Source organism: Micropterus dolomieu, linkage group LG01, assembly GCF_021292245.1.
Source record: "Micropterus dolomieu isolate WLL.071019.BEF.003 ecotype Adirondacks linkage group LG01, ASM2129224v1, whole genome shotgun sequence".
NCBI lineage: Eukaryota > Metazoa > Chordata > Actinopteri > Centrarchiformes > Centrarchidae > Micropterus > Micropterus dolomieu.
In genome coordinates, this window is record NC_060150.1 from 17,376,583 (window position 1) to 17,393,119 (window position 16,537).

General features: G+C 38.0%; 1 long non-coding RNA gene across 5 annotated transcripts in view; it reads right to left on the reverse strand.

Annotated features, from left to right (window-relative positions):
- Positions 1-16,537, reverse strand: part of LOC123977645 — a 94,213-nt gene that overhangs the window by 21,174 nt on the left and 56,502 nt on the right. Inside the window, exon 5 of one of the 5 annotated variants that reach the window (XR_006826728.1) lies at positions 12,480-13,446. The exons of the other annotated variants lie outside the window; for them this stretch is intronic. This is a non-coding gene — a long non-coding RNA (uncharacterized LOC123977645). Of the gene's footprint in view, positions 1-12,479; positions 13,447-16,537 lie in introns of those variants that run through there. 5 annotated transcript variants of the gene reach the window in all.

Consider the following 16,537-nt stretch of genomic DNA (forward strand, 5'->3'; position numbering starts at 1 on the left):
AAAAGGACGGAGTTGACAAACTAAAACAAGAAATACAGCATAGAAAACCAAAACCATAACAAAGAAATAAAATTGTTTCCTCTAAACATAATGTGCATGTCTGTCAGGATAGGTATACATTTCCCTACGTTTCCCAGAATGTCACACAAAAAGCAGTGTAACACAAGAATGTGCCACATTCAGCAAGTACATGAGTGATATATTTTAGTCATTAATGGAAGAAGAACAATTTATAGTGACATTATTCAGTGTTTGTTTAATAGTATCCATGCAGCTGAATTATTGAAGGTACCAAACAAACATACATTGAATAATAACAGAGCTATTTCATGGCCTTTCATTTTTTTGGTAGGTTTTGTCAGTAATGTGAGGAAGGAGGCGGGGTGGCATGCAGCAGTGAGAGTTTTGCTCAGTGGAGGAACAGATGGGAGAAGCTCGCCAGGGGAGGATGAATTCCGGTCAAAAAGAAGGTGATAGCAGAGCGTGACCGCCAACATGTCCGCCACATACTTCTCCCTCTCTGTCTCCTCCTCACTTCCTCATTTCTCTTTCACTGCAGCCCCTCTCTTTTCCTAATTTGCTTCTCTACCCGTCCATTCCTCCATCTTCCTCTCCTCCTTGTATCTCCCTGCCATCTCCTCTCGTTCCTCACCTTTCTCTTTTCTCTAACAGGTTGTTTACCGTGGTTTCTTCATCAAATCACATACATCATTTGGGAGGGAGTGATTGAGTGAGAGAGCCTGAATACACTGAATACATTTATATATACACACATATATATACACAAATGTGTCTGTGTTTGGCTCAGGGATCCTTTCAATATTTGCAGAGGCCTTTTATGCAAGTATGCAGTTCACCAAAATGTGTGTTTTTTTTCATATGAAACCATCCAAGCTTTTCATTTTTTGTTCATTTCTGATGAAGTTGGCCAGTTTCCAAAATCCTGAAAGTGAGATTTGCAAGGCTATTTTTTCTTTTTCCTTATTTTGCTTATGAGCCTCTTTAAGCGGCTCCTGGCCAAAAACCAGACCAAATCTCTCCCCCTGCTCCGACAGCGGAGGTAACTCTGGGCGATTAGGAGACGATGCAGACCCAAGATGTGACTTCTTCACCCGGCGAGTTTGTGGAAGGCAGATCATTAAGAGTGAAAGACAAACTTTGAAGCAGCCCAACATTCAAATGACAGGGAAAACTGAATTCTGCACGATGAAAGAAAGAAGTTCAACCTACTGCCATCTGAGTCCAAGAGCTTTTCATACTTTCAAATTGACAGTGATTACCAGTATAGAATAAAACATTATCCTGCTGTTTTAACACACATCAGGTAACAGCGTGAGAGTCTGGATCCTCTGTCTCAGAGAAGAATGACTATACTCAACAAATTTTGTGGGTGTGTGGGTGTGTGCAAAAAACAAAGCACAACTCAAGATGCGTTTGAAGGCTTTTCAAGTCCTGCCAACAGGTGTAGCCATCATAATAAGTCTGTATCAATCAAATTCTTAAGTTTGACCCAATTTCCATAATTCTTTTCAATCTAGAACGGTTTCTCCCCATTTCTGTAATTTAAATGATGTGCATTTTTGTATGTTTGTGTACACAACAACAAATCATAAGATACTGAATGTATGAACACCTAGTGCTGGGCAATAAAATTATATTCATCGCGATATAATTTTCTTCAATAACAATATAACAATTGTTCAATATATTTTTGATTTAATATATTTGAATCCTGAACAAATCAGCACTTAATCTTTCTATTAAGATATTTATTTAGTTGAGAAAAAGAGACTGATAAAAGACTTTACTTAATTTTACTGATTACTCATTACTGATTGTTGAATTATTGTTGAAAAAATGATTTGATCATAACTGTTTTGAATGTTCGGCCTCAGATTTGTTAAGTGAGTTTGGCATCAAGTGTTTGTCATGTTCCAACAATAAAGAATAGTTTAAAACCAGCATTAACCATCTGGTTTCTTCAATTTTCACTCAGGAGCAAAAATCTAAGCCTTTAAACTTACAAAGATTAAAAAATAAATAATGATTCGACATTTATCGTGATAATTATCGATATCAAATGATATGAATTTTTTCATCGCAATAAGATTTTTGGCCATATGGCCCAGCCTAATGAACGGCACAGACATTCTGAATCACATATGGATTTTAATCCACACAACAATATCTGCAAATTGCATTTATATATAAAGAATGAAATAGTCAACATCACTCAAAAGTAGCAAACATAGAATTTATTTTGTGAGTACTCTACTTATGTGTGTTTTAATTCATGTAATGTTATATTGGAATATAATCCTGATATGTTATAATGGGAATTGTGTGATGCTTCCTGAACATTCAAAACTAGTTGTTTGTTCCTCAAAGTTCAATTACAAGATGATGGCATCTCATCAAAAGACTGTTTATATAAACAGGTGTGCTCAGACCCTCTCTCTACCTGAAAATCAACTTGTTTGTGTTCAATCGTGTCTAAATAGAGTCAGTTTATAACAGTTACAGTGCTTCACTAACAGTTACTAACAACAACATGCTTCCCTTCAGTCTCGCGCTGTACAGTGTGACATATGAGGAGACAAAGTAAAAACAGCCTCCCGATATCATTGTGTTTCACATGTGAATACCCAGCATGCATTAAGTGGCTGTGGGTAGGTGAGCTTCAGGCTAAATTATGGCTCTATGCTCAATTGTGTAGGAGGACAGTTTTTACCAGGCACCCAAGGGCCCACATAACCTCAGCTAAGGCTATTAATACAGAGAGCAAAATCATAAACCCTGTCCTGCAGGGACAAAGATGTACACATGCATACTCACTCAGGTCTGTATGTGCACACAGACAAATGAGGATAATATCACACTTTCACTTCTGTCCGTATATTAACATGTACACACCAGGGTATCATCATACACTCATTTTATTTCCTTTTGGATGTACGTACAGTATGTGGCCGACATATTTAATGGAATATAATTCTGCTTTATCCACCCATTATTTGTTGCAACATTATTGATTCTTTTTTAATTGTGTATTTTATAAATATTTCTCTTCCATTAGGGACAAACTTGACCCAAAATTACTTGAAAGAGAATGTTTGATCAGATTACACATAAATAATGAATATTTATTATTAATTAGAGTACATAATTTTATCAATATTATCACTGGAGTTGTCTCAGTGACGAGCCGGTGTCCCATTACGTTTTTAATGTTTAAGACAATTTTTTTTTCTGTCTGAAAAAAAAAAAGCCTGATAAAGAAAATTGGAGAACGTTTCTTGGCATCGAAAAAGGTCACATTTTAATGTTGAATATTATTAGAATGTTTGAAACTAAGGATGATACATTGATCCATACACAAAACAATACCTTTTTCGGTACCTTACTTTGAGAAATATGAAAATGTGTTTCAAAATATGCCTTTTTATCGTTTGTTGTCTAAACTCAAGCAGCCAATCAAACTAAAATTGGCAACATTGTTTTTGAAATCATTACCATTTATTGACAAATATAAGACACATTTTGGTCAATACCAGTTGATTTCCATACTATATAATCCATACACATGCATGCACCCCACACAAACTTTGTTGAAATGTGATCTAGACTATCTAATTGTTTGGATGATTAAAGCTTTATATGTTGCTGATATTGTGCATGAAACTGAAACACATGACCAGCTAAGCCCAGACATATGCACATACCTCAAGAATAGAAATCTAATTCTTCATAAAGGCATGACTGTGCCCTCTTTCTCCGCGCACACACACACACACACACACAAATTATTACACACCCCTACAAGCTAAACCCCTCCCACCACCCTGTCACTCCCCAGAGCTTTAAACAGGCAAACACACGGACTCAGATCCAAGAAAACAGATGCTGCTACGCGCCAACACATGCAGAACTAGATATCAGTTTTGTAGCATCACGTTCGTCATATGTGCTCTTTCTGCGTCACATACCACACACACACACACACACACACTTCACTTATCCTAAAACTCGGTACACACACATACTCATAAGCTAATGTGGTGAACATACATGCAAGGGCTATATGCATGCTGTTAACAAACTGGAGATGTGCGTGTCAAACATTTCTGGGGAGGAGCTAATTTCACTGTTTGAGGTATCAGCAAGTGACTGGAGACAAAGCATGGTGGGCTGATGATAGTAAGGGAGAAGGGATTTTAAAGTGAAGGTCCATCTGTGTGGCTGAACTCCAGGCAGACAGTCCCCACGACATGCTTGCCATGCTAACTTATGAAAAGGAATTAGCCTGGCTTTTAAAGTTAAAATAGCCAAACAGTTGTCTGTGTTATCATCCTGTGATTCTCAGGGGACATTTTTACTTCTCCACTGGTGCTAGAAAATGTCAGTTTGGGAAAACGAGAGTAAAGTCTGGGTGCAGCGGAGGTAGGCCTAAAGGGTCTTGTTAGAAAAAGTTACTGCAGAACCAGACTGACAAAATGTTATTCTGGGTAAGCTAGTTCATTTGACCTTACGACTTCACAACTGCCATGTTCAGTAGCTTTAATGTTGTTATAAAGCAAGACAAGGACTTTTTAGTAGAAGAAATGACACTTCACAGCATAATAATAAAATAAATAACAGTAATCATCATCATCAGCAACTTCATGCTGAAAAAACTTGAAAGTCAGCAAGGTGCATGTTGGATGTTTGGACCCATGAATTCCTTGATGAGGTCTTCAAATCAAGAAGGTACTTAGGCAGTGCACTAATAGAGCTGGATACGCAGTACTGCAACAAAAAAATCCCCAATAGACCTCAATTATACAAGACATGTCTGTACTGTACTGAACTTTTGACAGGACAGGTCTTTTAGTCTTTGTATTACGAGTTCAGTGAAGCAAACTTTTCATGTGTGATGCTTCTGGGAATAATAACACCATGCTACCGGCCGAGCAGAGCAGAAGCTAACCAGGGTGAGGAAACTTTGTTCTACGTGTGTGCTCATTATGTTCAAATTTGAGTTGAACAGACAAAGAACAGTGCAACACCTATAAGTAAAAAGCAAAGAGCAGAAAAATCACACAGCAACGCAGGAGATCAGGTGATCCCTAGGATGTGCAGAAATTACAGCTTTTTCTAAGTCAAAGCAAAATATAATGCTGTACTCGTTCATCCCTCTGTCCATCAAGTCTCTCTCCTTTGACTGTTTCTTTGTTTCTCTGGCCTTATGTCACTAGCAGCAGATTTCACTGGGGGTGGGGGGGGGATGGTAAATGGAGCCACCAGAAAACACAGCCGCAAGCTAAATGGAAAATAAGACACATTTTTGAAATTAGAGTGGGGTGTGGGTGTGTCTGTGTTGAAGCAATGCCACTAATGATACTGCTGACTGTCTCTTTACTCACCAGCTCTCACACAGATATTTTACATATTTATACACACACACATGTCGGCAATCAGAACAACTAATGATAAGACTGTCAATCTCTCTGTCTCTCCTTTTTTTTTCACACACACACACACACACACGCTTGAGGCTTTCTGGCACAGCACCGTCACTGTGCCATCCTGAGGAGGCAGGTGTTAATTACCTAGTGAAGCGGGAGCTTAAAAGGTGGACAGCTCTTTAAAAAAGAAAAAAATTGGACACCCTCTCCGCACAGACGCACCATCACCAACTCACACACCCGCAGCAGCCACAACAACACACCTTTGTTCCCCAATTAGAGGCCCTACAACTTGAGAATCCTCATCTGACGCCATGGCCGCGGCAGCTTAATCAACGCAATGCAGGAGTCTAAATGTCTCATCGACCACGTTCACGCTGCAACTTAAACTGAACCCCGATCAGATGTATCTTTGAGTACACCTGCCAGTTTGGGGAGGGCTGACAAAAGGTACAAAACTGATTGCATCAGTTTCCTGTCCGCAGCATCAACATCAAATGAAACTAATTGAGATTCAACCTCTCTAAGTACCACTGAGCAAGGTGTTTCATTTTCCTTGAAACAAGTAATCCAAGTTTTATTGCTCTTCCCTTTGATCCAATATTTTAATCATTTCATGATATTACCTTCTTGAGGATATTATTTATTATTTGAAATTGGCTTGTTGACATTATTTCTGCATCTTCTTATTAGTAACTGATAGAAGTGGACCTGCCAGAGACGGGGAAAGAGGTATACAATAAAGATGACTTTTTTCTGTATTCTGTTTGATATTGTTTGGTGAAACCATTCTGGAAAAATTATAATTATCTAAAGTTTGAGCTCAGCTTTATTGGAGAATTTAACAGTGTTGCAAACATTTTACAAGACTTTAACGCTGTAATTCTTAGGATTGGATTGTTGTTTGCATTTTTAATATTTTTTTTACGTGCTCTTGGTTTTTCTTTGTTTTGTATTGTTGTCTGATGTTTCATCTTTTTTCTTTTGATTAAGCAAAACTCAGCTTCTTCATCCCTTGCACAAATCCATTTAGCTTAATTGTTGTATCTTTTTATATGAAGTTTTCATTTTGCAAACAAATTAACAATTGATTTCCTTCTTGGTTAGTTTAGCAAAAGCTGTGGTGGGAAAACAGAACAGCTCCGTTTTAATAATACAGGTCTCGGCGTTCTGTTACATATGACACATGTCAACCACTAGGGGAGTAAACCAAACACCTTGAGCAGCTACTCACAAATTCCACAGAAGAAGAATTTATTTTCAACACAGCCATACAAACTGTGGGCTGAGAGGATTTATTGCATGTCGTCCAACACTAAAACTCAACTTTTAATCAAATGTCTTGAAGGCATCATAAAAGGAAAGGTGGAATTAGCTGGTAACTACTACACAGAGAGACAGTAACAGAAAACAAATACATTAAATTACTCATTTGATACTATGACTGAGTATCAAAATGGGGTTTGATTTTATGAAAAGCACAAAGAACTACAGGCTACAGAGTGCCAGATCAATCAAGGAACCTCCAACATGTGGGTGGGCTTCATGAAAACTCTCTTTTATCTTCTAATAAGAAACACCTCAGTTTTAAAAGCAACATTCTGCTCAGGGAGCCAACGGACGTGCAGTTGTTCTGTGAGATCAACAGCAGAATATGTGGTCATCCCCATGTTGTTAGACAGGAAGGAGCAGGAATCCCAGCAGCACAGTGTCATACACTAAAATGGAGACATAGGAGGAAGGGGGGGGTTGACCGGAAATTTAATGTGGCATCACATATGGGACACATAGGCTCTGTTCTTTATAGTCTCTGTTTGTGTGTGTGTTTTAAAGTAAGAGTTCCGGTGCATTTGAAGGTATGCAAAGCTGGCGACATGTGTAGCCATCATAAGGTCTGTGTCTATCTGTGTTTCATTTTCGGGGAGTCGAGGGGGTGTTGGCAAGGAGAACGACGGGCGGTTTGAGGCTGGAGTATGTATCTGGGTATATGTGTGTGTATGTGTGTGTGTGTGTGTGTGGAGGGCGCCACAGGTTTGAGGCAGATGGGCTCTGTGTCAGCCATGACAGGCGGCCAGGCTTCCTCAACTTCCTCTGCACATATTTGGAGCCCAACACACACACACAAAAACACACACAGACATGGATACACACACTCATTTACACCCCTCCCTCTACATCTCAGGTAAATCTGGGCACCCTGTAGAAAGTTCTGGGGGATGAATTTCGCCCGAGGCTGTGAGTTTTGTGACTCGGCCCCATCTGTCACAGATCTTCATCGGCCTTGGCTGCCAGGAGGGGCCGCACCTCCTCCTCCACCACCTCCTGCTCCTCCTGCTCTTCCCCTCTTCCTCTCTCAGAAAGATAGATAGAGCAGGGAGACAGACAACCAAAGTAGAGGAGCAGGGGGAGCTGCGTTGCAGTAATTAATTCCGTTAAGATTCTAGTCTGTTATTTGTTAATTGGTGTTTACCTGTGCTGCTCTGCTGCAGCACCAACAAGTGCACACACAGACAACAATCAAGGCACTAATCAAAAATATCAACAAATGAAACATAAATCAATCCATACTGTAACAGCTTAGCTTTCATGGGGTAAAATAATATTTATTATAAAGTCAAAGAGCCTGGAGCATTGCACCAAAACACCTCACTCGGAAGCAAAGAAACAAAATCAACTAAACATAAACAAGAAAACGCTAGTGATGCTTCGTGTCTAACGAGGACAAATATATTTATAGAGTATAAATAAGATTAGTTAATGTGTACTGTAGTAACGTATGGAGAGTTGTTTGTGTAACATCATACTCAAATTATTGGATCTAAATGTGTCAAGCTTATTTAGCAATAATGACAACTTTTGTTGATCTTAATATAACAATACTTTCTCATCCAAATGTGACTATTTGGTTAACTGTAAAACTAAAAGAACATTTCTGCAGATATAAATCTCCAATCACCTTGCTGTTCAAATCTTGAACAGCAGCATTTTTAAATGAAAGTTAAATCACTTAGCACCTCCTCTTCCTCGAGAACACCAAATAGAATGACAGAAAATATTGTACCAAAGAAATGCTGACATATGGGCATACAGGTGAGGTGTTAGTAAAAAACCTATTCAGTCATGTTGAAAATGACATATTTGAAATTTGTTTTCACTGCCGTTATCCAGCAGTTAACAGCTGCCAAGCGGCTGCCACATATGTTTAACATACTTTTGAGAAAACTAATGCTCGTCTTCTTTCTGTAAAATCTGTCACTGCTGGATTATAATGATAAAACAACACGCTGCAAGGTGAACTTAAGACTGTTAGAGTTTTTACATGTTTCATTTTGAGTAGAGGTCTGGGCTCTGTTCTATGAAAACATACTTAACATAATCTCAAAAGACCACAGATGTCTCCAAACCGACAAAAGATCTTGACAGCTAAACCTATGAAGAACATCAATTCCATGTGAATGGCCACTGCTAAACACAACACAAAACAGCACAGTTGTGCAGTTAAACAATAAACTTATCCAATGCATATATTTGCATTATGACAAAGCCCTCCAGCAGCACAGCGAGGGTTAACAGCGGCCCAGAGGAAATGCCTAATTCATCCTCTTTGGTTTGGTTCCTCTCTGAGCTATTTCCTGTTGGACGAGCCCTACAAAGCATTGCCAGATCAACGAGCATGAATCATCTCAATATAGACGGCTTTCTTTTTTCTTTTCTTTTTTTTTTTTTACAGTTACACTTAACTGTTCAGCTGATGCTTTTATCCAGAAAAAGATCAAATGTGTGCAGCAGAGGAAGGATCTGAAATTCCACATGTCAGGATTACGAGGAGCCAGCGGTGATGAGGTCAAAGGTCATACTCATACATGTACGGAGCATGCCTCTATCTTATAAATGATGTAGTATGACAGAGAACGAGTGAATGGGGAAAAGATTGGGTGAAAGGGGGAAGAAGGAGAAAAGACACCGGGCAAGATTAGGTTTCTGCTCTGATATTCTGATTGGAAAATAGTGAAGCATGTTTCTGGAAGCTCTAAAATTGTCCTACAAAAGGTGTGAGTGCAATTTAGGGGAAAAAAGCTAAGATTCATCTTTGAAAATCTCAAAAATATAGAAAATCCAGTTCATACATGTTATTATCTCATCAGTAAGAAATTAAAGCTGCACTTTTTACAGTAGCAATGCATCAAATGACTACATGTAATGTAAAAGATGTTGCACATAGTGTTAGAGTCATAGAGAATTATAGTTCTGGTTGGGTCTCCAGACCCTTTTAGCATCTTTCAGGAAATTGTTTTCATTTAATAGGCGATAACTTAATTGTTTTGGTTCACTTGATGCTCAACAGAAAACAAACACATTTAGCAACTAGCTGGTGAACACGGTGGATCCTTTAGCTGCCAAAGAGTCAGATATTTCCCTCAGAAGTTGGTGGAGACCTAAACCTAAAAGGAGAGTCAGTGACTTCATCACAAAGAGGACTGCAAATGAATGCTAATGTGGCTGCATCTGATGGAAAAAGCTTGCCACATCAACTTTATAAATTGAATTAAAAAATTGAATATCAGTGAATGTACTTTTCTTATAAAATTTCTAACATCTGACTTAAGTTGGTGCTTTGTGTCCTTTAATAAGATCAGTCTGGTAGTATTGAACAGGCAATAATCAAAAAATGTTTGTGAGAAAAACATTAGAGGCAAATTTGAGGTAACAGTGCAGGTAGCAGTACTGGGCTTTTATTTTGGTGCTTTATTTATTCTGGTTTTCCACATTTAGTGCAAGCTGTCACTTCAGCTAACAATCAGCGTCATAGTGTTTGCTGGATTTGTGCTGTTCTCTTTGCCAAAGTTCTGCTGTTGAGTAAAAACCTTGCATCTCCATGTCAACTTTTCTGGAACTAAGAAAAACTGACGGCAACACATTTTGGTTTGCTTAAATTGTTTACTTAAACTGGTTTTGAAAGGTTTTTATGAGCCAGGCAGTTGTGGACTTTTCTCATCCCTGCAGAGCAACATGTTGTCTTTATACTGAAGCTACAACATTAAAATTACCATCATTGGAGTTATGAGGTTTTCACAGGATGGCAAAAAAAACAACGGTGGCTCTCTCCTTTTTGGAAGAAAACTCTGTAAACGTTCCTTGGAGTGGATGGGCTGAGGAGATAACGAAACAGACGGGAGGTTTTACATGCGACCAAAATCTGCTAACAGGAGCCAAGCAAAAGCAGAAACTACAGCGTAGGCCAGAAGAGAAGAAGAAAACATGAGCCTCTTTCAAATCACAAAAAAAACAACAATTAAAAAAATAATTGGAAGAAGGCTAGTAAAATGCTTTTTTCTTCTTTTCTAACAAACTAATGAAGAACGTCTGGGGTTGCCGAGGACAAATCTCACTAAGAATAATATAAAAAAAGTGCACCTTATGAAACATATGGACACTTGGCACATTTTTTGGCACCCGCTTAATAGTTCCACTCCCAAAGTCAGATTCTGTGGTTTTGAAGCTCTGCCGCTGCATATGGAAGTGTTAAAGTTTTTGTCACCTTTAATTGACATCATATTGTGTCGATTGAACTTTGAGAAGTCGTGGTAAACACTTTCCCCCACCGGTACGGAGCGACCCGTGTGGGGAAAAGCCTGCCTGTCCCTGCTGCGTTCTGGTTTGGGCCTCGACACTATTAACAGACTTTCAGCCAGAAAGGTTTTCCTCTTTGTCTTGTTCCTCTGTGAAGAAAGCAGCTTGCGGTAATGCAGGGAGTTTATGTAAAAGAAAGGAGAAACTAAGTGCACTGAAACGGCATACAACATCAAAATTAGGACTGTGTGTTGTGTGAAATGGAATAAGTTATCAAAATCGCTCAAATTAGGTAGGTTGACTCTCCCTTCTGGGCTAGACGCAGATCTTTGTAAAACGGCGCTGGGAAACAGAAGATGTGGGATGTAAGACTCTGGTTAGCAGCCGGCTCTCCCTTGGACATTGGTTTTTAAAACAGGAGTGTGGGCGGAGTGACGAGACACATGATTGATTAATGACTTACTTTTCCACTTAAAGGCCACAGCTACTTTTTGCTCGGCTCCAAGTCGCGTTCATTTAACTTTAATTTATGAGGGAACGCTAAGGTAAGGCTGGATCGGCGCTCGTCAGCTCACTCAGGAGACAAGGTTGGTGTCAGGAGAGCCTTGGTTGTCTTGGTAGTGAAAATATAGTGTGTGTGTGTGGAAGCCCTTAGACTGCGCGTTTGAGGCTGCGTCATAAATAATGCACTCCATCTAAAAAGGGAAGGCTCTCCAATTAATGCACAGACAAATGGGAAACTGTGAAAAAAGACAACTTTGCACACATAATTCTTTTTTTTTGTCCCTTCTCACCCCCTGTTGTGCAAAAGTACTCTGTATCACCTCAAGACAGTCCAAGAAAGAAGCAAAAATCTGTTTAGTTTGGTGCCTTTTTAAGCACCAGTGTGCTCAATTCTCAAAAAACTCTGTTATGTGTTTTTAATCCAGTTTTGTTCCTGCACAGTTTTGTGTATGTCTAGGGTTGATTTTAAAAACTTTGGCATGATTTTCTTTTGATCCCAGACTATATATAAGAAGTCTTTTTATAAAAAAAATAAAAAAACATGTTTCTGTTCCTCATTTTGATCACGTTCTGCTTTTGCACATTGCCATATGTTGTTTTTCTGCAACTTTTTACATTTCATGATAGTGCTCTCTGCACCCTGAGATGCTTGGAAATTAGACTTTCCAAATGTCAGCGGGGACTATTTGGTTAATTAAAGGTTAAAGACATAAAAAAACAAGTCGTTTTTGGTTTCTATTCTCATATCCGAATGAGGAAATATCTTTGTGCTCTTTTTTTCTTGTTTTCTTGATAATATAAAATGTCTTTCCATATGAAACCACATGTGTTGCTGTTGTATAAGGCATTTGAAATGAGATTCAGGAAATCAACAGAACAAAAAACATTTTTAAGAACTTGGGGAAAAAAGACAAAATGGCTAATGACTTTAACATGTCAGAATTTATTAATTTGATCCAGAACCATAAGTATCCGCCATGAAATGTACAGCTCTCTTTCAGTAAGGCTGTTATTAGGACACGTTTCGGCAACCTGACAGTTATTTAGGTATGCATGGCTTACTTTTACCCTTCATAAAATTCACATTTACTTATTTGCATGTAGTACCTGAACATATCATGTTATTAAACTTCCTCCTCAGTACTAAAAGCCTGCAGCTCTGCTCAGGTATGTGTATCCAACTCGGCTGCAGGGAACAAAATACAAATGCATATTTTATGGAACAAAAACCTCAAAGCCAAACCTAGATATTAGTCACTTTAGTAATTAAAAATGTATATTGCTCTGTGCCGTCTCACATTTTGCATTATTAAAGACAGACTTTTTTCCCCCTCCTCTTCTCAAACTTACATCGGCTCAAAAGGATTTTTAATGCAAAACACTCCCTCAGAGTGGCTGTGTGCACTTCACTCGACTCCTCTGGGTGAATTAGCAGACTTGTAGCAGATGAGAAAAACAAGGTGAATTTGTATTGGCAGGAGTTCCTGCACAGGTGCCTCAGACAGGGGGTATTGTAATTACAGCAAATCACATTTGCTGGAGGGGAAAAGCTGCATTGAAACATGGGGGGGGGGGGGGGGGGGGGTCTGCAACATTTAAGACAAATAGCATCATTACAGTTTCATCAAAAAAGGTTATTGTCAACAAAGTAAGCAGTATTAATAGCCAAGTGGATTTTTCTCACTGACTTTTAACAAGTTTATGACAAAACATTTTGACAACTAGAGACATATTGGACAGAAGAAAAGACTATACATTAGAAGAAACCGTGATCGGATGATTTGAGATGACTGTGCTTTCAATTAAAATGGGTTTACATCCATGAAAGTTGACCATCTGTAAAAATCCACGTAGAGAAAGTCTGACTGCGCTGTTGCCTTTAGTGCTTTCAGATCCCCTATTCTTCATGGGGTCCCCAAACACAGTGCTGGGAATGACACAGCAAATGATTTGTCATGACAACGCAGATAGAGATGACCATTTAAATGATTTCTCTTTTCATTCAACAATTCTGTACTAACATTATCAATTAACCCAAATAAGTGATTGTATGAAGATGTGAGTATCAAGAAGTAGTATTTCAAAATAATGACTATTGATTATTTTGACTTGTGAAAGTAAGGTAAAAGATAAGGCATAGAACAACACAGACAAAAAACAGAAATTAAAATTATTATTATTATTCCCAAATTGTATTTTTTCTTGGCAGGAATGGGTTTCCATAAAATATATAGAGACCCGGCCTGAGAAAACATATCTACTTGAAAGTTAGGCAACCCACACAACTGAAGACATTCAGTTGTGTGGGTTAAAACATTTACATTAAGTTAAAATATTATAACTAGCTGTTAAATCAGTGTGCAACGTGACAATAATCTTATTACAAATGAACCTGCATCTGAAGTCTGACTGTCTGACCCGGAGAAAAATAACCAAAACTGAACTCATGCTAATATTTCCAACTTCCAAGTGAGTGAGCTGAGGTTAATATATTATCACATGTTTAACACTACAATTAAGTGCTACTATATAAAATCTAATTATTTCATAACAGCAGACTGCATTGGGTTCTACACATCTTTACGCTGGATATTTAAATTAAAGTATATCATCTTAAGCTGCTAATTCCATCAAAAGACAACCAATTATGAATAAAAGTGAGCCGAGCACCACAGATGCTGACAGCGATTCCACTCACTTAACAAAGAGTAGGTGATAACATTCATGTGCATGCGCGCACGCACCCACCCACACACAATACAATTCCACACACGCTTAGGCTAAAATACCTACAGAATTGAATGATATACAGCACACGTACTGCAAGTGAATGCACATGCATGAAAACACAGCAGTTAGTTTTGCAACAGACCTTTCGTAGCATCACATATTAGTCACAAGGCGTCTTACACAAAGTTTATGCTGCCTAATCTATTACCCTCTAAATGGGATTTTAATTGAATTGGCGTCAAAACGACAAACAATGATGCCTCTGTTGCAATTAATAAAATCACAGCGCAGAATCTATGAGGCTTGATATGAACCTCCATTCAAATCAAGTTCATTAATGTAAATGCAAGCCATTCAAAGAAGCTCCTAATTTTTCAATCGAACCCCCACCCCCCCTTGATAGTTTTTGAAAAAGAAGGCCCAACAACAGAGAAAGAGAGGAGGAAAAGGCAAAGAGGGAGATCAGATGTGTTGTTTTGGTTCTGTTGAAGATGAAAAGAAGATGATGGCATCTTTTTCTTCAGCGTTATGGAAAGTGTTTATGTAAGGTAACTGAGAATTACAGATGCACCATGACAGACAAAGTGCAGCAGATGAAAACCTTTTGATGATGAAAATTATAATTGTTATTCTTTTAAAATTCTTCTATCAAAAACATTTTATTGTTTGGTAAATTTCAATACACTTTACATTCGAAAAAGCAGTCATCTCTATCAATATTGAGAAATATGTATAATTACTATTTCCTACAAAGCGGTTACACTGTTTTTGTTTTTGTAAATGAGAGCCCTTCTGCTACCAGTGGCTGAGTAAATACAATGAGGTGATTAAAAGGGGGGAATGCTTTAAGCGCAGCGCTAATTAAATGGGTATGCTAATGCTGTCATGCTTAGCAGATGGAAGAAGAATTACTTAAGTGTAATGCACATGTTATGGTATTTTCAACATGACATGCAGGCCCTCGTGGGATCGCTCGCTGCCGTCATGTCATGTTTCACAACTACTCAACAACACGCACATACACACACAAACACACACCTTTAGTGATACTATCCAGCCTGTAAACTTGTGAGTGTGTGTAGCCACCCATATGGATACAGTGATACACACACACACACACACACACACACACACACACACACATAGAGTACAGATTTACATCAAATGTGTCATTTCTGAATGCTGTCAGTAATTTTGGTGAGAGGAAGTCACAGTGCATATTTACTTTAAGTTTTTAGAAAGAGTGAGTTGAGAGTGAGAGGATCTTTATATGAAGAAGACTTTTGTCCTACTGTCACCCATATTTCATCACCGATTGGAGTTTTAGTTGTGCAAACGTTTCTAAATGGCAAAACAAAGTTAACTAAAAAACACATCACACAACTCTTCTCCAGCACGCAGACATCATCATATGCTTTACTCACCAAACATATTATTGGGAAAGAGTGCAACATGTTTTAATTTTAATGAACCACTGAACTCTTAAATAAAATCAATTAATTACGTTAGCTTGTTATTTCATTTACTGTATTCATAAAGTTTAAGGTACCCTGTGGAGGTTTTGAGGTATGGTTTTATGAGTGGGACTCTGTTTGGACGTGTCGTTTGGCACCAACAAAAACAGGTAAGAAGAAGACAGTGAGCAAGTGCACATGGATAAACAATATGGGATTTTAAATAATTTTTTAATTAGTTTTGCATATGTTTTTAACCGTTTTAGGTGAGAAACATTGAACGTAAACATATTTTTTTTTATGGGAACTTGACTCTTGTATTACTAATGCAAGATCATTTTGAATGTGCTCTTTCCTGATAATGCAGAGATGTTTTTTTTATTTTTTATAACTGATAGGTTGCAATTTTACAGAGTAAGAACTTTTTTGTCTAATCTGAGCCTGGTGTGATCTTGTCACACTAGTGGGAAGGACAGCGAGGCTAACTAGCTAGTTAAATATTAAATAATATAGTAATATTACGATGCATTATTAAATTACACATTTTTCCTTTTTTATTAAAAATACTTATCCTGAATATACACTGTTGACACTGACCAAAACTAATCTACAGTAGTATACATTAAGCAATATAAAATAATGACTAACAAAATAAAGCATATTAAAAATATATAAAATATGTTTCCATCCAAACACTTTTCTACAGAAAAATAGTGCCATCAAGACCTAAATAAAACTATAAATAACAAATATTTGCATTTCTACTAAAGTCAAAGGATACAAAACAAAATCTACACACATCTAAAATGATACAGAACAAAGCAATCAGTCCCC